Raw genomic sequence first — 25,153 nt, 5'->3', positions numbered from 1 at the left:
TCCCCCATTTGTGGAATAGACTTCCTCTCCATGTCAAGCAGAGTACCTCACTAGCCCTCTTTAAGAGGAACCTGGACAACTGGATGGGAAACAGAAAATATACCCCTGGAATCCCATCTGTGTCCCTGATGGACAGGGAAAACTGGTGCTGACTTTGTAGTAACATGGATGAAATTCTTGGCTAGGCTTTTAAGGGCCTCCGGGCCAATAGCCTAGTATCGTTCTATGAATCTATGAACCTATGAGTCTTCATGCCCTACCTGTCTGTATGCATGTGTCTATCCAGGTGCTTCATGCCCTACCTGCCTGTATGCATGTGTCTATCCAGGTGCTTCATGCCCTACCTGTCTGTATGCATGTGTCTATCCAGGTGCTTCATGCCCTACCTGTCTGTATGCATGTGTCTATCCAGGTGCTTCATGCCCTACCTGTCTGTATGCATGTGTCTATACAGGTGCTTCATGCCCTACCTGTCTGTATGCATGTGTCTATCCAGGTGCTTCATGCCCTACCTGTCTGTATGCATGTGTCTATCCAGGTGCTTCATGCCCTACCTGTCTGTATGCATGTGTCTATCCAGGTGCTTCATGCCCTACCTGTCTGTATGCATGTGTCTATCCAGGTGCTTTGTGCCCTACCTGTCTGTATGCATGTGTCTATCTAGGTGCTACATGCCCTACCTGTCTGTATGCATGTGTCTATCCAGGTGCTTCATGCCCTACCTGTCTGTATGCATGTGTCTATCCAGGTGCTTCATGCTCTACCTGTCTGTATGCATGTGTCTATCCAGGTGCTTCATTCCCTACCTGTCTGTATGCATGTGTCTATCCAGGTTCTTCATGCCCTACCTGTCTGTATGCATGTGTCTATCTAGGTGCTTCATGCCCTACCTGCCTGTATGCATGTGTCTATCCAGGTGCTTCATGCCCTACCTGTCTGTATGCATGTCTCTATCCAAGTGCTTCATGCCCTACCTGTCTGTATGCATGTGTCTATCCAGGTGCTTCATGCCCTACCTGTCTGTATGCATGTGTCTATACAGGTGCGTCATGCCCTACCTGTCTGTATGCATGTGTCTATACAGGTGTGTCATGCCCTATCTGTCTGTATGCATGTGTCTATCCTGGTGCTTCAAGCCCTACCTGTCTGTATGCATGTGTCTATGCAGGTGCTTCATGCCCTACCTGCCTGTATGCATGTGTCTATCCAGGTGTTTCATGCCCTACCTGCCTGTATGCATGTGTCTATCCAGGTGCTTCATGCCCTACCTGTCTGTATGCATGTGTCTATCCAGGTGCTTCATGCCCTACCTGTCTGTATGCATGTGTCTATCCATGTGCTTCATGCCCTACCTGTCTGTATGCATGTGTCTATCCAGGTGCTTCATGCCCTACCTTTCTGTATGCATGTGTCTATCCAGGTGCTTCATGTCCTACCTGTCTGTATGCATGTGTCTATACAGGTGCTTCATACCCTACCTGTCTGTATGCATGTGTCTATACAGGTGCTTCATACCCTACCTGTCTGTATGCATGTGTCTATACAGGTGCTTCATACCCTACCTGCCTGTATGCATGTGTCTATACAGGTGCTTCATACCCTACCTGTCTGTATGCATGTGTCTATACAGGTGCTCTTCTTTCTTCCAACACCTCAGAGACATGCAGTAGGTGAATTGGCATTCCTCCAGTTTCACAGAAAGTGAATATGTATGTGTGTGTGTGTGTGTGTGTGTGTGTGTGTGTGTGTGTGTGTGTGTGTGTGTGTGTGTGCGTAAAATATCACTACTTTTTATCTGTGCTTACATACATAGATGTTGGGGACAAATGTGACTTATCTGAGTGGCACTAAAAAATTCAGTTAGCATGTAATTACCTTTCAAAAATAAGGAATAAAATACATCAACAAAACATTCAGACTTTTATATCTTCTTGGGATCTGGTGGCCCTCACATCCCAGACTGTATAAATGGATTTTGACATTGAATTAATGATGGCATCTAGCCTTTTGTCAGCTTACGTCTTCCTTGAAAGACAAAAACTATGAATTAAATTCTTTTCTTACTCGTGATTTTTGTTCAGGCGACTATTGGACCAGAAGGTTGGGAAATGTTCCAAAATGCACCACAGAGGATTCCTAAACCCTGTGGCTTCTGGGGGCCTGGCAACCTCCAGAACCCCTGGCTTAATTAAGTTATTTCCTACAGAGTTATGGCTGTACTGTGTTGGTCAGGTAAGTTGTGTTGAAAAAATGCAGGGAGAAGTAAAGATGAACACCAATGCTGAATTTCTTTCCTTAATCATAATTTTGTGCAAGCCATCATTGGATGAAAAGTTTGTGAAAAAACACTGCATGTCAGAGCATCTAGAAAGCCCATAGCTTCTTGAACAAGCTGGAAAGTATGGCCAAATGTGAGCAAAGGAAAAAAGGGCGACGTGCGTAGTGTGGGAAGCCTGGGAAGGGGGGAAACGGGAGGAAGCACTGGAATATGTGTTAAGGGGAGTGAAACAGTAGGAAATAGGAGGAGGCACTGGAATATGTGTTAAGGGGAGTGAAGCAGTAGGAAACAGGAGGAGGCACTGGAATATCTGTTAAGGGGAGTGAAACAGTAGGAAACAGGAGGAGGCACTGGAATATGTGTTAAGGGGAGAGAAGCAGTAGGAAACAGGAGGAGGCACTGGAATATGTGTTAAGGGGAGTGAAGCAGTAGGAAACAGGAGGAGGCACTGGAATATCTGTTAAGGGGAGTGAAACAGTAGGAAACAGGAGGAGGCACTGGAATATGTGTTAAGGGGAGTGAAGCAGTAGGAAACAGGAGGAGGCACTGGACTATGTGTTAAGGGGAGTGAAGCAGTAGGAAACAGGAGGAGGCACTGGAATATGTGTTAAGGGGAGTGAAGCAGTAGGAAACAGGAGGAGGCACTGGAATATGTGTTAAGGGGAGTGAAGCAGTAGGAAACAGGAGGAGGCACTGGAATATGTGTTAAGGGGAGTGAAGCAGTAGGAAACAGGAGGAAGCACTGGAATATCTGTTAAGGGGAGTGAAGCAGTAGGAAACAGGAGGAGGCACTGGAATATGTGTTAAGGGGAGTGAAGCAGTAGGAAACAGGAGGAGGCACTGGAATATGTGTTAAGGGGAGTGAAGCAGTAGGAAACAGGAGGAGGCACTGGAATATGTGTTAAGGGGAGTGAAACAGTAGGAAACAGGAGGAGGCACTGGAATATGTGTTAAGGGGAGTGAAGCAGTAGGAAACAGGAGGAGGCACTGGAATATGTGTTAAGGGGAGTGAAGCAGTAGGAAACAGGAGGAGGCACTGGAATATGTGTTAAGGGGAGTGAAGCAGTAGGAAACAGGAGGAAGCACTGGAATATCTGTTAAGGGGAGTGAAACAGTAGGAAACAGGAGGAGGCACTGGAATATGTGTTAAGGGGAGTGAAGCAGTAGGAAACATGAGGAGGCACTGGAATATGTGTTAAGGGGAGTGAAGCAGTAGGAAACAGGAGGAGGCACTGGAATATGTGTTAAGGGGAGTGAAGCAGTAGGAAACAGGAGGAAGCACTGGAATATGTGTTAAGGGGAGTGAAGCAGTAGGAAACAGGAGGCGGCACTGGAATATGTGTTAAGGGGAGTGAAGCAGTAGGAAACAGGAGGAGGCACTGGAATATGTGTTAAGGGGAGTGAAGCAGTAGGAAACAGGAGGAGGCACTGGAATATGTGTTAAGGGGAGTGAAACAGTAGGAAACAGGAGGAGGCACTGGAATATGTGTTAAGGGGAGTGAAGCAGTAGGAAACAGGAGGAGGCACTGGAATATGTGTTAAGGGGAGTGAAGCAGTAGGAAACAGGAGGAGGCACTGGAATATGTGTTAAGGGGAGTGAAACAGTAGGAAACAGGAGGAGGCACTGGAATATGTGTTAAGGGGAGTGAAGCAGTAGGTAGTGGTATGTGTTAAGGGGAGTGAAGCAGTAGGTAGTGGTATGTGTTAAGGGGAGTGAAACAGTAGGTAGTGGTATGTGTTAAGGGGAGTGAAGCAGTAGGTAGTGAAGGAGATGCTATGGAACGCTTTGCCGAAGGCGCCATTTCAGCTAATGCCAGTCCTCTGCATAGGACTGTTGCAAATGTGTCATCATTGCAACTAAACTAAATGCCAGTTGCTGTCGTTGTCCCTATGTGAATTGGATCAACATAATTTGGTGTATACACTTATTTTAAAAGTACCCCTGATTATTTCTGGATTTTTTCCTGAGTGGTTGAGAGTTATGGCTATGACACACAGGCCTGTCAAATTGTAAGAGCATTTTGGCTATAGTTTAGTCTCTGTGTACTATCCCAAAAATTTTGTAGCATAAACTAAAAAGTTACTTAGGGTGGAAGACACTTAGACTGGGTCTATTCAGGGCTCCCCCCACTTGGTATTTGGTTGGGGTCCCCAATATCCTAACACCGGCCTTGCATGCAAACATAAACGTACATAATTAATTGACATCGCCACAGGAGACTTACACAGACAAAAATTATGAAATGAAGATGAGAAAGGAATTAATGTAGGAATAGTATGTAATGAGAGGGATGAGTCTATTGTGAATGTTGTCCATATTTAAGCAACATGTCAAAGAAGAAGTGAAATGGTTCGAGAACTTCTATTCAGTCAGCCAGCCCAGCCAAAAGAGAAAATAGTGTTTAATCAGCAGAAGCAAGTAGATTGTAAATCGTGATAAGAAATCTTTGAATTCTTGACATGTTAGGGTCAGATGCTTTAGTAAACATAGGAAGAGTATATCCAGTATTATGCAATTGGTTGTTGTTCTGAAGTCCTGTTTAGGAGCAGGTGTTGATTCCTGAAAGTATGTAACCGTTTGTTCTTCCCCTGTCCTGCTGTGACTTCTGCAGATAAGAGGTGATGTACCCTGCAGACTGATTTTAGTTGTGAGCTTAATGTGGGTGTGAATTTATTTACACGTTGAAGAAAATAGAGGTATAGAGTCAAGTCAAAAGCCGAAGGTCTGAAAATAAAAAAGGGTCGTGTCTTGGACCGAGAAAGGGGGTAATATTAACAAGTTTAGGAAAGAATACTTAGTGAATGCTAGTACCAGATGAATATTTTATATGTTCCCAAAATCAAAGCTTACCTGTTTGTAAAGAAAGCATTTGTAAGTTTTCCGACACTATCCTTTAAATTAATATTAATAGCAGTTGCTGAAAAAATAAGTTTATTAACAGAATGTTATCAACAAACAGCTTAATAGGCCAAATTTAAATCAGACAAATTAAGTGCAAGGCCTACTGAACAATGTGAATTGTAAAGGTCCAACAGTCTTCTGGAATTCAGAAAAAAAATTAAAGAGGGAGTGAGAAGTATTTAGCTCATCTGGGCAACTTGTGATTTGTGTAATCATATGGAGGAATGAGAATTATATGCTATGGTACCCAAATTGTCCTGGACAGAAACACAAAGTGACCAGACAGCCCAGGCTCAACAGTTGAAATGTCTGAAGCATGTGATTGCTGCTTCACTGTTTATAGGTGTACATGATATTTCCTCTGTATTGTATTTTAGTGTGCTAAACTGAGTAATACTGAATTCAGTTTCAGTGCCCTCAATTCACCTCAGTAATGAACTCCAGTCCTGAACTCAAAGGAGTATCAGATCTGTGAATAATTTACAAATCTAAATCAAGCAGAAAGCTGGAGTAGAAATTTGTCTATTAACAGAGGACAGCATAATCATAACCAATGCATTTGTTTTGGTCCAAAACATAAAAAAACACACACACAAGTGATTAAAAAATGTTTACATTTTCTATAGTTACATACTGATGGAATCAGAAAACTTAAATGACATGCACTTAATTCTTTTTAGAAAGAAGTGTTTTATACTATGCATCAGAAAACAACATACTTTTGGTGGCATATTAAATAACAAGTCAGGAAGTATATTTTGCTTATAGGATACAATAGTGGTTTGCCTGCAGTTCAAATACTACTGTGTTACACTTCTGCCACCCAGTGGTCAGTATTAATATTGCATCACAGTAAAGGCAGCAACCTTTATGATTTTTTTCATTTTGGGACCACGTTAAATCATAGTCTGTAAATTCTGTGGGTGATAAAACATTTATTAATCAAGTGCTTGATTTGTTCATTTGATGTACTAATATGACTTGCAAAATCACGATGACTTTCTCTCATTTATATTGCTAAAACATAACTTTACCAGATTTTTTGAAGCCTACAACTGGTCTTAGTTTAACTTTGCCTAGCATTTTATTTATTTATTTACAAAGTTTAACATTATAGCTTCCATGGTGTTTAATGTATCTCTTCTGTAGATGACTGCATGCATTTATTTGGACAATGTGGTATTAGCATGTGCCATATAATGTTCTTATAATTACTAGGAAGCCTTTTCTCATCCCAGTTTTATGGCTTAACAATGCGCTATCTGTAGCGGCTCATAGCCTATTTTTCTTGGTACACTGAAGTAAAAATAAAAATTGCAACCCATGTTGCTGAATTCACTATTTCAGATCCTGCTAAATGGAAACAACTATACAGCTCTTCAGAAGGTGAGTGTTATATCAACTAACAGCTGACTGTTACCGGTTCAATACAAATTCACTCTGTTTAATATAGTCTCAACAAGCTGTCATTTTAATATTTGTCTATCTGTCATGAATGTGGTATTTATCTTTGCACTTTCCCTCTGAATACAAAATTAAAAATAAAGTAAAAAATGAACTACTTGACTTCTATGGAGCATGCAAGTAATACTGTGTTCTCTAGATTGTGCAACAAGATAGCTAGGAGGTTCAGTGCTCAACATGAGAAATGTGTGTGTGTGTGTATGTGTGTGTGTGTGTGTGTGTGTGTGTGTGTGTGTGTGTGTGTGTGTGTGTGTGTGTGTGTGTGTGTGTGTGTGAGCATGTTTGTGTGCAGCACTTGTTGCTATATCCAGTTGTCATGAGATGAATGCATTTAAGTTGGGGGTTGGCTCCTTTTTTAATTTCTCCAAGTCTTTTTGGTTTTTAATACCATGACAGGAATGGATTCCATTCCTACGTCAAAATATGATTAAAATTCATGAAATTAGTATTGTTTCAATCTTTGATGTCACCCAGAAGTGCTATTTGCACCACCCACAATGTGCCCAGTAATAACTCCTTCTGCAATTCATATGGGGTTACATGTATTGGTAACATGTCTAAATATGATTGTAGATTCCTTTTTATAAGACCAATTGCTCCTACTAGTATTAGGACTGTCTGGGTATCTTTCTTTCACATTGCTCTCTTTTCTGCCTGCAGATCCTGATATTTTATGACTTTGTGTCTCTCTGTATGCAAGACACTGCAGTTATTAGGTGTGTTGATTTCAATGATCAATGCTACTTTTGTCTTGTTTTCCTGGACCACTATATCCGGTTTTCTAGCATCTATCTTTTGAACTGTTGGAAGTGGATGATTCCCATGTGATGTAGACGTCTTCATTTTCAATGATGCTTTGTGGCTCATTGTTTCCAGTCTTTTTCTGCCACTTCAATACCATAATGTGTACACAATCCCCAGTGCAACAGTCTTTCCACATTATTATGCCTTTCAGAATACAGTCCTTCTGCCATTAGTATGTCGCAACTAGCAACAAAGTGTGCAACTGTTTCCAATTCTGTTTTACAAAATCTACATTTGTCTGTTTCTCCCTCATGTTCAATGGACTTTGTAAACCAATGTGTACGTAGCCCACTATCTTGGGCTGCCAATATTAACCTTTCATCTCTTAGTTTGAATTTGTCTCTCCTTAACCATTCCGGCATTCGATTCTGATCAACATGAGGGTCTTCCAGGCATTTTCTAGACTTGAGACTATAATTATGCATTTTCCACATTTCTTGCCTTCTCATCTAATCCTTCACTTTATATTCTGTTGTTTGTTTTTTGGCACCTTCACTTGCTACCTGAATTTTATCTACTTCTGGTTTAATTTCCATTCCTGCTTGACACCGATATGCTTCTGCTAGGTTAAGCAGCGAAGTCATCTTAGATTTATTCTCCTCATGTTTCAAAAGTTTCATTACATTTGGGTCTTGTGAGGTCAGCAGATATGTGTGCAGTCCCATAGTTGCAGATCTATGCATGTAATCAGTTTCAAGGAGGTGCATCCCTCCTTTGGAACGGGGAAAGTATAATATTTGTATACACTGATTTTTATAAATCATTTGGTGAACATGAAGTTCTTATTTTCCTGTCTAATCTATCCAACATGTTTTGGGGCCAACCAATCACTCCAAAACTGTAAGTTAGGACAGGAAGAGCCTGGGGTTTTCCAATTAGAGGCTTTTCTTAACTTTGTTTCATTCTCTCTGGCTGTTACTTCATCCCATTTCATATCCTGTACCATTAAACTTCTTATTCTTTCTTTTACTTCTTCTATCCATTTAGCATCTTTGTTATGTTCCACAGGATCCTCATAAATACTTCTCCAAAATATGTATATTTCTTGTTGTTGTTGTTGGTCTTTCAATTCCTTTTACCTTGTTTCCCAATTCTCTATAAAACTTTTTTGGGTCATCAATAAATTGCTTATTTTGTAGTTTTCCTTTATATTTATCTGTGTATCTGCCAAGTTTTTCCACCTGTGCTGAGATTTGTAGTTTATTTGCGATAGTGCACGATAGATACTGATCTGTTCTAATACTGCACATTGCTTTTATCATATCTATCTTTCTAAGTATTTTTGTTGATCTGTTCCCTCTTCTTTACTCTTCTAACAGTGATACTTCTTGTCTTAATTGCCTTATAGTTTTCTCTATTCGATACTTCCATAATGGTATTCGATTTTTCCCCTTCCTTTCCCTCACTACCCTGTGTTCTTGTGGTAGGACTTTATCAGTTATTAATTTAGCTGCACAGTAATATATCCTGTTTACTTCTGTTATATCACATGGATCTCTATGGACAGTCCTAATTACTACGTTCCTTTGTTTTATCAAACTTCTGAGTTTGGGGGTTTTATTGACATTCTGCAGTTATTGACCATCTGCAGTCAATTTCTTTCATTGATCTTAATATGTTGATCTATCTCTTTTAAATAAAGCAACTCTTCTCTTAGCTCATTTTCTTCTAAACTGAGGGGACATTTTTTGTTTTCCGTTTCCTGCGGACATTCTATAGAAAGTTCTATAGCATCTTCCCGTGGCACATTCTCTTCAATTTCATCCTGCATCTTCTGTTGTTCTATCATATAAGAACTCACTGACCTATCACTCCTCAACACTGACTGCATCAGAGTTACCACAGTTTCCTGTTTCTTTCCTTGCTGTTCAGCTTCAAGTGAACATTTATACTGGTTTCCTGTGGAAGACTCTAAAATATCTTCATATGGCACCTGAACAATTGCTTCCCATTCCACTGGTTTCCCCTTAATTTGGATGCCCATTGCTCTATCCCATTGTGGTGCTTTCTGAATTAGATTTTCTACACTGAATCCTTCACTTTGCAGGTACTCCATAACCTCAGTTTCTATTTTTTAACTTCTCAGTTACTAATCTCCTTTTCTACTTTTCCTCTTAGTCTTCCTATTTTTTGTCTTGTAAAGTTTTCCATATCCGGATTCCTTTGCCTATATTTTTCTTCAAATATCTTTGGTGCTGCTCTTTTTGTATTGGTTAGTTTTGCTTTCTCCTTTGCAGAAATATTACACCATATTAAATCTCTTTTCCTTTCCCATGCCCATATTTCTTCTTCAGATGTCTCCAGATCTTCCTCTTTCTCAGTACTTCGGGACTCATTCAATCAAGCTATGATGTAACCCATGTTAGACCTTCTACACCACATCCTTCACTTCGCAGGCTCTCCATAACTTCAACTTCTACTTTTTTACCTTCTACTTTACTAATCTTCTTTTCTACATTCCCTCTTTGTGATGCTATTTTTTTATTGTGAAATTTTCTATATCTGCATGCATTTGCCTGTATTTCTCTTTGGATATCTTTGGGGCAGCCTTCTTTATATTTGTGACACTGCCAGACCAGCTATCTGGAATTTTGTAAATAATTCTATGTCATTTGTGAATACTGATGTGATTTATACAGACCTGTATGTTATGTACTGAGCTTCAAGAATGTAACTAGAGCATACCCTGCTGGAACATGTAAGATTAACGTACAAAACTTCAGCATAGAAATTTAACTTACAAAACTTAAAGAAATAATTTGAAATTAAGTGCTTTACTATGTGCTATAAAAGTTAGTTAATGCAGCAAGGAGACAGAATGTCTAGAGATTGAAGTTTCTTTCTATTGTTCTGAAAAATATGTAATTACTAGGTTTAAAATGTAAAGTGCTTTATTGCTATGTATATGATTTTCTAGCAGCTGCACAGTTCTGAAAGATATGCATTTTTCACAGAGAGATGCTAAAAATGCATGTACCTTCTGACAGTGGGGGTAGCGTGGGAACCAAAGTCAAGTGACAAAAAGTGATGTCATCCAAGGTGGCCCAGCAGTAATTTTTGGTAGTAATTTAAGAACTCTCTCAGAGAAAAACTGTGCATTTTGTATTTTGTTTTTGATCTGGAAACATCATCACCATCATCTTCACTTGCCTTGCTAATAGTAAGTAACTATGGTACAGTAATTTCTTTTAGATATAGATAGAAATATAGGAAAGATTAGTTTAGATGTTTTCAATATTTATTTGAGACTGTCCTGCAATGCTGTTTTAAAATATTTCCTGTGATTCTGAACTCTGTAGTTACTGTGTTGTTTGAGTATTATCTTGTTCTTTTATTATTTATTATTAAATATATTTAAATCTATCTTTGTGGCTGACATTTGTGAGACATATTTAAGCTCTTAGTGTACTTGCATATGTATTTGGTGGCACTGTACATGCCACTCCTAATAGCCTGCGCCTGGTCAAAACTACCATTTGGATTATTAGTAACATTACACAGTAGGATTGGATACCCTTTGTAAGGGCCTTATAGTACATAATAAAGGTGGCTGGTGGCATCTGGAACTACCTTATAGCCTGGGCAAAAGGCGGCATAGCTAGTAAACCTGTACCAGCCTTTCCCAGAGGGGTGTGTGTGTGTGTGTGTGTGTGTGTGTGTGTGTGTGTGTGTGTGTGTGTGTGTGTGTGTGTGTGTGTGTGTGTGTGTATGTATGTGTGTGTGTGTTTGTGTGTGTGTATGTGTGTGTGTGTGTGTGTGTGTGTGTGTGTGTGTGTGTGTGTGTGTGTGTGTGTGTGTGTGTGTGTGTGTCTGTGTATATCAATCAAATTTCAAAGTGTGTGTGTGTCAGCTACTTGGGGAGGTTGGACAGAGAGGGTTTTGGAGGTCTTGGCCTGATCTCTCAGCTGAGATCGTAACCCTATAGCTGTGCCAGTGGGTAGTCTTTTTAGGGATTTGGAGAAAGAGGGAGAAAGCCCCAGACTGGCCGTGATCTCTGTGCGCTCTTAAGGGAAATTGTACTTTACTGTGTGTACTTGTCATCCTCCCATTGTGTACGTCCCTCATTGTTGCCAGTGGTGAGGATTGAGGCTACTTGATTACTGGGCCAGTGCAGGCGCATCACAATATTGATTAATTTGGCTTTCACTTTTGCATAAATAATGTATTATATCAAATCTGTCTTTCTTAACCATGTCCATATGTTTTGTTATACTTTCCAAAAGTCTCTGGGTTAGCTGTTTATATTTTTGCTCTTCCTAAGATACTTCTTTTTCCAAACAAATCATGTTTCCTTGGTCTATATACTGCTTTTTATAAACCTGTTGTATTAATGAACACACATTTTTATTTGAGGCTTCTGACAGTTTTTCACATGGAAGTATTTTTCTTTCCTCTAATTTCTCTCTTAATCTTTTTTGTATATCTTGTGTTTGGAAATTCTGGGCTTTTTGCATAATAGTAACAATACATAATTTCTTTCTTATCCTCAATTGTCCACTATATTTTCTTTATGTCTCTTCTTTGGCCTGTCAGTTTTTGTGATTTTTGTGGACTGCTACTTCCTTCTACAATTAGGGTGCCATCCTCCCCCTTTGCCTGGCCCCATTATAGGAATGTTTCCTTATTTTGAGGGTTCTACACTATCATTTTTTCCAGTCCAGGCACCAGTGTGCCACCAGGACTGGGCACTTTTTTATCATGGGTCTTGCACACCCAGCTATCTGTTTTTAAATTTTGACCTAGTTCTGTCCATGATATATACAATATGAATAGGGTCTATATATCAGTGTTGCTTTGGTGAGATTTTGTGAAAAACAGGGTCCACCTCATGAAGATACTCACCAAGACTTGAGGATGAATTCAATTTCAGCAATACTGCTCTCCTTTGCTTGCTGACTTGTCATCTCTACATTTGGACCCCATTGACTCATCATCTCTCCATTCGGATCCCACTGGCTTATCTCTCCATTTGGACCCCAAATGACTTATCAGCTCTCCATTCAGGTTGACATAATGGTTAAGGTGTTTATCTCTCAGACAAAAAACCCAGAGTATGATCCTCACCTTTCAAGGAAATTTGGCTAAGGATAAAATTGCCCCGCAAGGTAGATAATCTAGTTCTTACCTATGATCCTTCTGGCCCAAGTACTGCTTTTATGAAAAAATATAAATACATTAGAAATACTGGGAATTCTTTATAAATTATTTTGTGACTACTTTCTTTTTTTATTTTTATCAACTTAACATAAACAGTTTATTGGGTCACATTTTCATGTACTGTAAAGACTATATATGGTTACGGTTTCACTTTATAATCTCGAAATACTAAAATATCAAAATTTTAGTATTTCAAGACTATAAAGTTGAAAGTGAAGTTATGTGAAACTGCATAATATTGAATGCGGAAATGTCAAATCTGCCGTTGTGTTGTCGCATTTGTGACGTGCAGTGTGGTTTGTGGATTTAGCTGGGGATTCAGGTAAGTGGTGGTCTTGTAAGGGCATTGGGTAGGGATAGTGTGTGTGCAGTGGTGAGTTTATGCATTTGTGTGTTTAGTGCAACCTCACAGTTTATATATATATATATATATATATATATATATATATATATATATATATGTAGCGGGGGTGTGGGGGTGCAGGGGGGGCTTGCCCCCCTGCTTATAGGTAGGGTAGGTGTGTTTGTTTGTTGCGTTGTGTTTGTGTTTGTGTGTGTTGTTTTGTTTGTTGTAGTGTCATTAGTTAGGCGTATGTGTGCTTGTTTGTGTGGTGGTATGTGTATGTGAATGATCGCAATTTTGAATTTCGCGGTTGTGGGTGTCGGTTTTCTGGGCTTTCAGCTTTATAGTCTCGAGATACTAAAATTTGGTACTTTAGTATTTTAAGATTATAAAGTGAATCCATGGTTACTTATATGTACAAATGTGTTAAATTTGTATGTAAACCTTAACATATTTTGTAAATATCATGTAGTTAGAGCGTTTCCCAGGCATCTGCTAATTTTTTAACCTAATTGTACTTTCCCAGTCATCTGAAGCAGAATAAAATTAAATAAATATAAAATAGTAATGACATCTGAAGAATACCATGGTCACATGAGCATAGAATATCAGAATAAGATCAGTTCTTTTCAGATTTTTGGTCATAATAGTCCTTAAGGATAGGCTTCTTTTCATTTCGATGAAGCCTGTAAACAATGTTGCTTTATATGGCATGTTATTCATTGAAACGTGGCATTGTTAGCACTGTGCAGTAGGGTGGAATTACACACTGTATTGGTTTTGAAGCCTGCAAACAATGTTGCTTTATATGGCATGTTATTCATTCAAATGTGACATTGTTAGCACTGTGCAGTAGGGTGGAATTACACACTGTATTGGTTTTGAAGCCTGTAAACAATGTTGCTTTATATGGCATGTTATTCATTCAAACGTGACATTGTTAGCACTGTGCAGTAGGGTGGAATTACACACTGTATTGGTTTTGAAGCCTGTAAACAATGTTGCTTTATATGGCATGTTATTCATTCAAAGCGTGACATTGTTAGCACTGTGCAGTAGGGTGGAATTACATACTGTATTGGTTTTGAAGCCTGTAAACAATGTTGCTTTATATGGCATGTTATTCATTCAAACGTGACATTGTTAGCACTGTGCAGTAGGGTGGAATTACACACTGTATTGGTTTTGAAGCCTGTAAACAATGTTGCTTTATATGGCATGTTATTCATTCAAAGCGTGACATTGTTAGCACTGTGCAGTAGGGTGGAATTACATACTGTATTGGTTTTGAAGCCTGTAAACAATGTTGCTTTATATGGCATGTTATTCATTGAAACGTGACATTGTTAGCACTGTGCAGTAGGGTGGAATTACACACTGTATTGGTTTTGAAGCCTGTAAACAATGTTGCTTTATATGGCATGTTATTCATTCAAACGTGACATTGTTAGCACTGTGCAGTAGGGTGGAATTACACACTGTATTGGTTTTGAAGCCTGTAAACAATGTTGCTTTATATGGCATGTTATTCATTCAAAGCGTGACATTGTTAGCACTGTGCAGTAGGGTGGAATTACACACTGTATTGGTTTTGAAGCCTGTAAACAATGTTGCTTTATATGGCATGTTATTCATTCAAACGTGACATTGTTAGCACTGTGCAGTAGGGTGGAATTACATACTGTATTGGTTTTGAAGCCTGTAAACAATGTTGCTTTATATGGCATGTTATTCATTGAAACGTGACATTGTTAGCACTGTGCAGTAGGGTGGAATTACATACTGTATTGGTTTTGAAGCCTGTAAACAATGTTGCTTTATATGGCATGTTATTCATTGAAACGTGACATTGTTAGCACTGTGCAGTAGGGTGGAATTACACACTGTATTGGTTTTGAAGCCTGTAAACAATGTTGCTTTATATGGCATGTTATTCATTCAAACGTGACATTGTTAGCACTGTGCAGTAGGGTGGAATTACACACTGTATTGGTTTTGAAGCCTGTAAACAATGTTGCTTTATATGGCATGTTATTCATTCAAACGTGACATTGTTAGCACTGTGCAGTAGGGTGGAATTACATACTGTATTGGTTTTGAAGCCTGTAAACAATGTTGCTTTATATGGCATGTTATTCATTCAAACGTGACATTGTTAGCACTGTGCAGTAGGGTGGAATTACACACTGTATTGGTTTTGAAGCCTGTAAACAATGTTGCTTTATATGGCATGTTATTCATTCAAACGTGACATTGTTAGCACTGTGCAGTAGGGTGGAATTACACACTGTATTGGTTTTGAAGCCTGTAAACAATGTTGCTTTATATGGCATGTTATTCATTCAAACGTGACATTGTTAGCACTGTGCAGTAGGGTGGAATTACATACTGTATTGGTTTTGAAGCCTGTAAACAATGTTGCTTTATATGGCATGTTATTCATTCAAACGTGACATTGTTAGCACTGTGCAGTAGGGTGGAATTACACACTGTATTGGTTTAACATCTTTTGTATATTTTGTCTGCAGATGAATTTGTATGTGGGCAGTGCAATAATTAACACACAACTGTATTATAGCTTTAAAACAGACGTTTTCTGTACTGGGTCGGTCTTATCACCCCCCCCCCTCCCCACAGTAAGAAGCTGTTCTTGGAATTTGTTTAACCTGATATTATGTTACAATCTGCTTTATCTGATGCAAATTATTTATATCTATTAACTGGGATGGAACACGGATCCAATACAACCTATTTGAGGTTCAGCCCAGGTACACAAAAAGACAAACGCATACAAATATATAAAATATAAGTAGTAGAGAAACACAAATGCAATCACATACATAATGTAAACAGTACAAAAACATAAGAGTGTCAAACAGTTGCACAAGGTAAGTGTTAGGTGGAAATTAAAAGGATATTAACAACAGAATATCGGTTTATAAGTGCATAATTAAACTAACTCAATAAACATGGCCTGTGATAATAATTTAACACTGTAAAACAGACTGGAGTGTTAGGTTTGTACAAGTAGTTGTAGAAGTATGAAAATAGAAACAAGTGAGATGGAGAAAGAATAATTATCAACTGCCATGATTTAGGCCCTCAAATTTAGCCTTGCTTCTCCTAGATTTACTAACCTTCCACATAAACTGAAACCTGTTTATAGGTTCATAGGCTGGTATTTGGCTATCGGCCCTAGGGCCTATACAAGCCTAGCCATAACAATTCTCTGGCTATTTCTTCCCACAATATTTACTTCCCTGGACCCCTGTCTAGCAGGGTGACTGACGTGATCCCCGGGGTGAATTTCCTATTTCCCATCCAATCGTCAAGGTTCCTTTTGAAGAGGGCCAAAGAGGTGCTCTACTTGACATGCATGGGCAGTCTATTCCAGAGTCTGGGGAGTCTCAGGGTCAGTTTATGGGTACATACCTTATTAAATAAATAAACTAAGCCTGTACAAATACTCCCTTCAAGCAACTGTATGGGAACTGATTACTTATATTGTGAAAAATAAGAAAGTGCCCTTTTTCTGACCATCTACTATGATTTTTTTTTCTTTGAGCATTTTTATTAAAGATTTTGGAAATGTACACATATTTTAAAGAACAAATGCATGACACTATATACACTATATATATATATATATATATATATATATATATATATATATATATATATATATATATAATATACACAAAACAGGTCGATGTGATGGGCATGTGCATCAGTACATGAGTAGCTTTCCCACTTAATGGTGGGGTGGTTGAAGTCAACCAGTATGAGAGTGTTAGGTTGGACACTAATATTCTCCAGGGTGTTTATGGACATGGAGTGTGAGTCTTGGGGAAATGTATGGGGACCTATCACAGGCTGCAACCTGAACCACTGTCTTACCCAATGTCAGATACACCTGCAGGATCTGTAATGCATAATGTTGGTATACCACTCTGGAAGTGTGTGCATCCATTATGAATATGAAAATACCACCACCTTTGCAGCTTTGGTCCACATTCTATAGCCAAATGTTGTGGAATTACATATAGGCTGGTACTGCAGGGGTGCTTCCTGCTGCCTTTATCCAAGTCTCTGTAACAGCACAGATGTCATTGTTCCCCACTATAAGGAATACTTCCAGTGAGTGAGTTTCCAGATGTAGAATTCCAGTGTGCAGCCAGCAGCAGCATGGCCCTCTGATTGCCATGTCTTTGTACCTGTCATGTATTTCTGTATAAAAAATGGGCATGGGTAGTTACCGGTGATAAGTGGGTTGAGGACCCGACCTACTCTCTGACCCACACCAGGGACCCATGCTAATGGTGGGAGGGGTATATATGTTTCCCTGTTGGCCAGTGTGTGCCCGCCATAAAAAGCCCAGCAGCCCTGGGTCAATAGGCTACTGGCTGACGTTGTCTAGTTGCCCAGCCTGGGTTACCTGGGATAGCTCTGTTGAGTGAAAGCTGGGCATAAAACCAACCAACCTGCCAAACATGAACTGAGAATTGCTACGCTTAATGTAGGTTCACTGACAGGACGCAGCTGAGAAGTGGATAACATGATGATACAGAGGAGGCTGGACATCCTATGTATCCAAGAGATGAGATGGAAGGGCAGTGCAACAAAGCCACTTGGCTTGGGATCCAGACTCTACTACTCAGGTGGTGGACAGGCTAGAAATGGTGTAGGAATTGTGGTGAGACAGAGGCTTCAGAAGTCAGTGAGGGATATCATCAGAATTAATGACAGACTCATGGCAATCAGACTCCAGTGTAATGATAGGACAGTATTCATAATCTCAGCCTATGCCCCACAACACGGTTGTGATAGTGAGGAAAAGAGTGCATTCAGACAGCAGTTGCAGGACCTACTAGATAAAGCAGGACAACATGAATTGGTGTTGATAATGGGTGACTTAAATGCACATATCGGGACAGACAGAACAGGATATGAGGACTGCCTGGGTCCACATGGGTGGAGCAATAGGAATAAAGAAGGAGAAGCCATTCTAGACTTCTGTCTGGCAAATGGCTTGATAGTAGCCAACACATGGTTCAGAAAGAGAGACAGTCACAGGATCACATACAAGAGTAGCCAACATGCAACTCAGGTAGACTTCCTCCTAGTAAGGAAAAGGCACTGAGGTAGAATCCATGATTGCAAAGTCATCCCCAGTGAAACAGTCGGTTTACAGCATAAACCAGTAGTTGCCACAATCAGATGCAAGCAGTGGTCAGAGAAGGCTCTAAGGTCAACAGAGACCAGGCTGATGACCTGGAAGTTGACTGGAGAGAAAGTACAGCAGTTCAAGGAATTACTCAGGGCTCTAGCACCCCAAGAAGAGGAGGAAATAGGTGGAGCTGAAGAAGAGTGGCAGCGCCTAAAAACAGCATGTGTTAGGACTACAGAAAAGATATGTGGCCGAGCCAGGTATGGAAATAAGATACATAAGGAAAGCTGGTGGTGGAATGCAGAAGTGCAGGAAGTAATCAAAAGAAAGAAGGAGTGCAGGAAGAAGTGGGAGATTGAAAAGACTGACCAAGCTAGGAAGGACTACTGGTTGGCTAACAAAGAAACTAAGAAAGGAGTTGCAATAGCAAAGAATAGGGCATCAGAGGCACTCTATCAGCTTCTGGAAGGTGACTCAGTAAGGGGCACAAAGAAACTATACCAGGTTGCAAGGCAAAGACAGAAAGATAAAGAAGATAGTCAGACACCCTTCATAAGGGATTCCAGCAACAACCTGCTTACCAACCCACAGGACATCAAAGGCAGATGGAAAGAGTATTTCCAGCAGCTTCTGAATGAAGAAAACCCCACAGAAGCGGTACTGCCCCAGAAACAGCCTACAATGAGAGTAGAAGAGGAGCCCAGCTTAGAAGAAGTAAGAGCAGCACTAAGGAAAATGAAGTCAGGGAAAGCAGCAGGCTCAGATGAGGTCACATCAGATATGATAAAGATGCTGGGTGAGCTAGGGGAGAAATGGCTCTTGAGGGTACTAATTGCAGTATGGAGAGAAAGGCATATTCCAGATGACTGGAAAATAAGCATACTCGTGCCAGTGTACAAGAACCAAGGGGACATCCACAACTGTGGACAGTACAGAGGCACAAAACTCCTACCACATTGCATGAAAGTTCTGGAGAGGGTGATTGATAAACGGATACGCAGAATAGTAGAATGTAAGATAGGAGATGAACAGTTCGGATTCAGATCAGATGCAGCACAATTGACCCGATGTTTGCATTGAGACAGATACTTGAGAAGAAACTAGAGAAGAGGAGAGAGTCAAACTGGGCTTTCCTAGACTTGGAGAAAGCATATGACAAGGTCCCAAGAAAGCTGATCTGGGCAGTACTGCAGTGGTTTGAAGTCCCAGAAACATTGGTAGAATTAATACAGGCTATGTACAAGGACCCAGTGACTCAAGTACGAACAGTGTTTGGCCTCACTGAGGGGTTCTCAGTGGGAGTGGGTGTACACCAGGGTTCAGCTCTGAGCCCACTGCTGTTCATACTGGTAATGGACTACATCAGCAAATAGGATGGAGGGGTCAGAGCAGCAAAGCTGCTGTATGCAGACAATGTGGCAGTACAGACAGACTCTGATCTAGAACTTCAGCAAAGGATAGGAGAATGGAATGCAAATCTGAAGGCACATGGGATGAAACTAAGCACAGATAAGACAGTGGTAATGACAGCAGATTGGGGAAATCAGAAGAAGCTGAGAATAGAGATAGATTGCAAGATAGTGGAACAGGTAAACAGCTTCAAGTATCTGGGAGGGGTGGTTGAGGAGAAGGGTAGTCTGAATGAAGAGGTCAAAGCTAGAATCAGAGGGGCTGCAGCCAACTGGCATAGAGTATCAGGTGTAGTCTATGACAGAAGAATGCCAAAGAAGCTGAAAAGTAAGGTGTACAAGACAGTGGTGCGACCAGTACTACTGTATGGTACAGAAACCTGGGCAGTAAAGGCAGAGCAGGTGAAGAATCTAGAGGTGATGGAAATGAAGTGCCTGAGAAAGGTGGTAGGATGCACACTGTGGGACAGGCAAAGAAATGAGGACATAAGAGCAGAAGCCAAAGTAGCTCCAATTGCAGAAAAGATCAAAGAGAACAGATTACAATGGTATGGGCACATGTGTAGAAAAGCAGAAGACAAATCTGGTGAGGGAGATTTGGGACAGACAGGAAGAAGGTAAGAGGAAGTGAGGGCATCCAGCAAAGGGGTGGATGGATTGTGTGAAAGAAGATCTGCGACAGTCAGGCATGAGTGTTGAAGAAGGCAGGAGTGTGGCACTGAATTGAGAGAGTTGGCAACAGTTAATATGATACCCCGACCCCATGTAAATGGGAAAAAGGGGATGATGATGATGATGAATATATATATATTTATACATGTATTTATTAACTTTTCTATATATGTATGTATGCATATATGTGGATATGAATGTGGATGTATATCTCTCTATGTATATATATGTATCATGTATATATTTGTCCACATATATGCATCTCTATACATATATACATGTATATATAGACTAACTGACTGATTATACAGACTCCTTTCCCTGCTGCTGGATAACTGTATTAACTGATATGTTTGAGATGTCATCACTATTTTGTAGGGCACAGAAGGTGTAATGGTACATTGCTTTGATCATAGTTTACAAGGCCCTGGGTCCAGGACTTGGCAGGCCTTATTATGTTGCTGCAAGGTAGAACAGTTCAGCTGTGATGGATGGGATAAGGGCTATAATTACAAGAGGTCCCTAGATTGGGCCCTTTCACCCCCATTTATACAGCCTTTGGTCAGATTTGTTTCAGTAAGTGGTTCAGAGTGTCGAACAAATGTCCGAATGCAATATATATATATATATATATATATATATATATATATATATATATATATATATATATATATATATACGGGTCTACCAGACATGGTCGACAGGCCATATGATCGACACTCATTTGGTTGACAGTTCATTTGGTCGACAGGCAGATTTGACCCCTCCCCAATGTTGTGTGACCCTGGAGTAAATATATATATTTAGGGGGGGTGTGGGGGGCAAAGCCCCTCACATAACATGCCTGTCGACCAAATGAACTGTCGACCAAATGAGTGTCAATCATATGGCCTGTCGACCATGTCAGGTAGACCCATATATATATATATATATATATATATATATATATATATATATATATATATATGTATAGATATATATATATATATATATATGTGTGTGTATATAAATATATATATATATAGATATATATATATATATATATATATATATATATATATATATATATATATATATATATATATATATATATATATATATATATATTTCTATAGACACACACACACACACACACACACATATATATATATATATATATATATATATATATATATATATATATATAATGTGTTGTGTTGTATCTTTCGGCTTTTCCCGGCTAGGCATTGCCACAGCAGAACTCCGGTCCACTAATGAGTGGTAGTTGATTTTTATGTGCTGAGTTACCAGCCCTGACGCCGAACCTTCAACAAAGGTACTCCCATTCATGCATGTCTTCATGCAGAAGACGCTCTAGCTGAGAATTGAACTGGACAGCGTCTTACTGTGAGGCGACAATGCTATATATATATATATATATATATATATATATATATATATATATATATATATATATATATATATATATATATATATATATATACATACACACACATATATTTATATATTTATTTATTTATTTATATTTGTTATCCGGGTTACTCCAACTGGGTAAGAAATTACCCATTTTCAGTGGAGACCCGAGGGGAAAAGCCCCGAACAAAACATGCAAATTCCTACAAATACAGACAAGTTAATAATATAAAGAGCAAAACAAACTTATGGATACAATTGATAAGAAAATAAATATAATCCAAGGAATAGTACATAGCTATATACAAGATCAGAAGAAGGAAAGTGCAAAAGAAGATAGGAGTAGAGGAGGAATGAAGTGATCTAGAGGAAGGAGAGAAAAAAAAAAAGCAGTAGGATAAATTAAATATATAAAGAGGGGGTATAGAACGAAGAGCAGCAGGATAAAGTAAATATATAAAGAGGGAGGGTATAGAAAGAAAAGCAGTAAGATAAAGTAAATATATATAGAGGGAGGGTATACAAAGAAGAGCAGTAAGATAAAGTAAATATATATAGAGGGAGGGTATAGAAAGAAGAGCTGTACGATAAAGTAAATGATATAAAGGGGTAGGGTATAGAAAGAAGAGCAGTAGGATAAAGTAAATGATATAAATAGGGATGGTATAGAATGAAGAGCAGATTGGATAAAGTAAATTATATAAAGAGGGAGGGTATAGAAAGAAGAGCAGATTGGATAAAGTAATTTATATAAAGAGGGAGGGTATAGAAAGAAGAGCAGATTGGATAAATTAAATTATATAAAGAGAGAAGGTATAGAAAGAAGAGCAGTAGGATAAAGTAAATATATAAAGACGGGGGTATAGAAAAAAGAGCAGTAGGATAAAGTAAATATATAAAGAGAGAGGGTATAGAAAGAAGAGCAGTAGGATAAAGTAAATATATAAATAGGGATGTTATAGAAAGAAGAGCAGCATGATAAAGAAAATATATAAAGAGAAAGGGTATAGAAAGAAGAGCAGCAGGATAAAGTAAATATATAAAAAGGGAGGGTATAGAAAGAGGAGCAGTAGAATAAAGTAAATATATAAAGGGGGAGGGTATAGAAAGAAGAGCAGCAGGATAAAGTAAATATATAAAGAGGGAGGGTATAGAAAGAGGAGCAGTAGAATAAAGTAAATATATAAAGGGGGAGGGTATAGAAAGAAGAGCAGCAGTATAAAGTAAATGTATAAAGAGGGAGGGTATGGAAAGAAGAGCAGCAGGGTGAAGTAAATATATAAAGAGGGAGGGTATAGGAAGAGGAGCAGTAGAATAAAGTAAATATATAAAGGGGGAGGGTAAAGAAAGAAGAGCAGTAGGATAAAGTAAATAAATAAAGAGGGAGGGTATAGAAAGAAGAGCAGTACAATAAAGTAAATATATAAAGGGGGAGGGTATAGAAAGAAAGGCAGTAGGATAAAGTAAATTATATAAAGAGGGAGGGTATAGAAAGAGGAGCAGTAGGATAAAGTAAATGATATAAAGAAGGAGGGTAAAGAAAGAAGACCAGTAGGATAAAGTAAATGATATAAATAGGGGCGGTATAGAAAGAAGAGCAGATTGGATAAAATAAATATATAAAGAGGGAGGGTATAGAATGAAGAGCAGATTGGACAAAGTAAATTATATAAAGAGGAAGGGTATAGAAAGAAGAGCAGATTGGTTAAAGTAAATTTATATAAAGAGGGAGGGTATAGAAAGAAGAGCAGTAGGATAAATTAAATGATATAAAGAGGGAGTGTATAGAATGAAGAGAAGTAGGATAAAGTAAGTGATATAAAGAGGGAGGGTATAGAAAGAAGAGCAGATTGGATATAGTACATTATATAAAGAGGTAGGGTATAGAAAGAAGAGCAGTAGGATAAAGTAAATGATTTAAAGAGGGAGGGTATAGAAAGGAGAACAGTAGGATAAAGTAAATATATAAAGAGGGAAGGTATAGAAAGAAGAGCAGTAGGATAAAGTAAATGATTTAATGAGGGAGGGTATAGAAAGAAGAGCAGTAGGATAAAGTAAATTATATAAAGAGGGGGGGTATATAAAGAAGAGCAGTAAGATGATGTAAATATATATAGAGGGAGGGTATAGAAAGAAGAGCAGTAGGATCAAGTAAATGATATAAAGAGGGAGGGTATAGAAAGAAGAGCACTAGGATAAAGTAAATTATATAAAGAGGGAGGGTATAGAAAGAAGAGCAGTAAGATAAAGTAAATATATATAGTGGGAGGGTATAGAAAGAAGAGCAGTAGGATAAAGTAAATGATATAAAGAGGGGGGTATAGAAAGAAGAGCAGTAAGATAAAGTAAATATATATAGAAAGAGGGTATAGAAAGAAGAGCAGTAGGATAAAGCAAATGATATAAAGAGGGAGGGTATATAAAGAAGAGCAGTAGGATAAAAGTAAATAAAAAAGGGAGAGGGTATAGAAAGAAGACCAGTAAGATAAATGTACATTATATAAAGAGGGAGGGTATAGAAAGAAGAGCAGTAGGATAAAGTAAATGATATAAAGAGGGGGGTATAGAAAGAAAAGCAGTAGGGTAAAGTAAATATATAAAAAGGGAGGGTATAGAAAGAAGAGCAGTAAGATAAAGTAAATTATATAAAGAGGGAGGGTATAGAAAGAAGAGCAGTAAGATAAAGTAAATATATAAAGAGGAAGGGTAGAGAAAGAAGAGCGATAGAATAAAGTAAATTATAAAAAAAGGGTGGGGATAAAGAGAAGAGCAGTAGGATAAACGAAATGATATAATGAGCGAGTGAATAGAAAGAAGAGCAATAGGATAAAGTAAGTTATATAAAAAGGGGGTATAGGAAGAAGAGCAGTACGATATAGTAAATTATATAAAGACGGAGGGTATAGAGAGAAGAACAGTAGGATAAAGTAAATATATAAAGAGGGAATGTATAGAAAGAAGATCAGAAGGATAAAGTAAATGATATAAAGAGGGGGGTATGGAAAGAAGAGCAATAGGATAAAGTAAATATATAAATATGGAGGATATAGAAAGAAAGGGTTGGGAGGGTGGCCTAATGGGTAAGGGGTTTGCCTTACAAACATAAGATGCAGGGTTTGAGTCTCACAAGGGATAATTGGCTAGGCTTAAAATGGCTCGCAAGAGCAGTTAGCTTAGTACTAATCTATGAACTTATGAACCTATAAGAGCAGTAGGATAAAGTAAAACTATAAAGAGAGAGCATATAGAAAGAACAGCAGCAAGATAAAGTAAATATGTAAAGATGGAGGGTATAGAAAGAAGAGCAGCAGTATAAAGTAAATATATAAAGAGGTAGGGTATAGAAAGAAGAGCAGCAGGAAAAAGTAAATATATAAAGAGGGATGGTATAGAAAGAAGAGCAGTAGGATAAAGTAAGTGATATAAAGAGGGAGGGTATAGAAAGAAGAGCAGTAGGATAAAGAATATTATATAAAGAGGGAGGGTATAGAAAGAAGAGCAGTAGGATAAAGAGAATTATATAAAGAGGGATAGTATAGAAAGA

The sequence above is a fragment of the Protopterus annectens genome, chromosome 4.part0 (assembly GCF_019279795.1).
Source record: "Protopterus annectens isolate FY-2018-M chromosome 4.part0, PAN1.0, whole genome shotgun sequence".
NCBI classification, from domain to species: Eukaryota; Metazoa; Chordata; order Ceratodontiformes; family Protopteridae; genus Protopterus; species Protopterus annectens.
The sequence above is the reverse complement of the archived record's forward strand: the minus strand, read 5'-3'. Positions refer to the sequence as shown.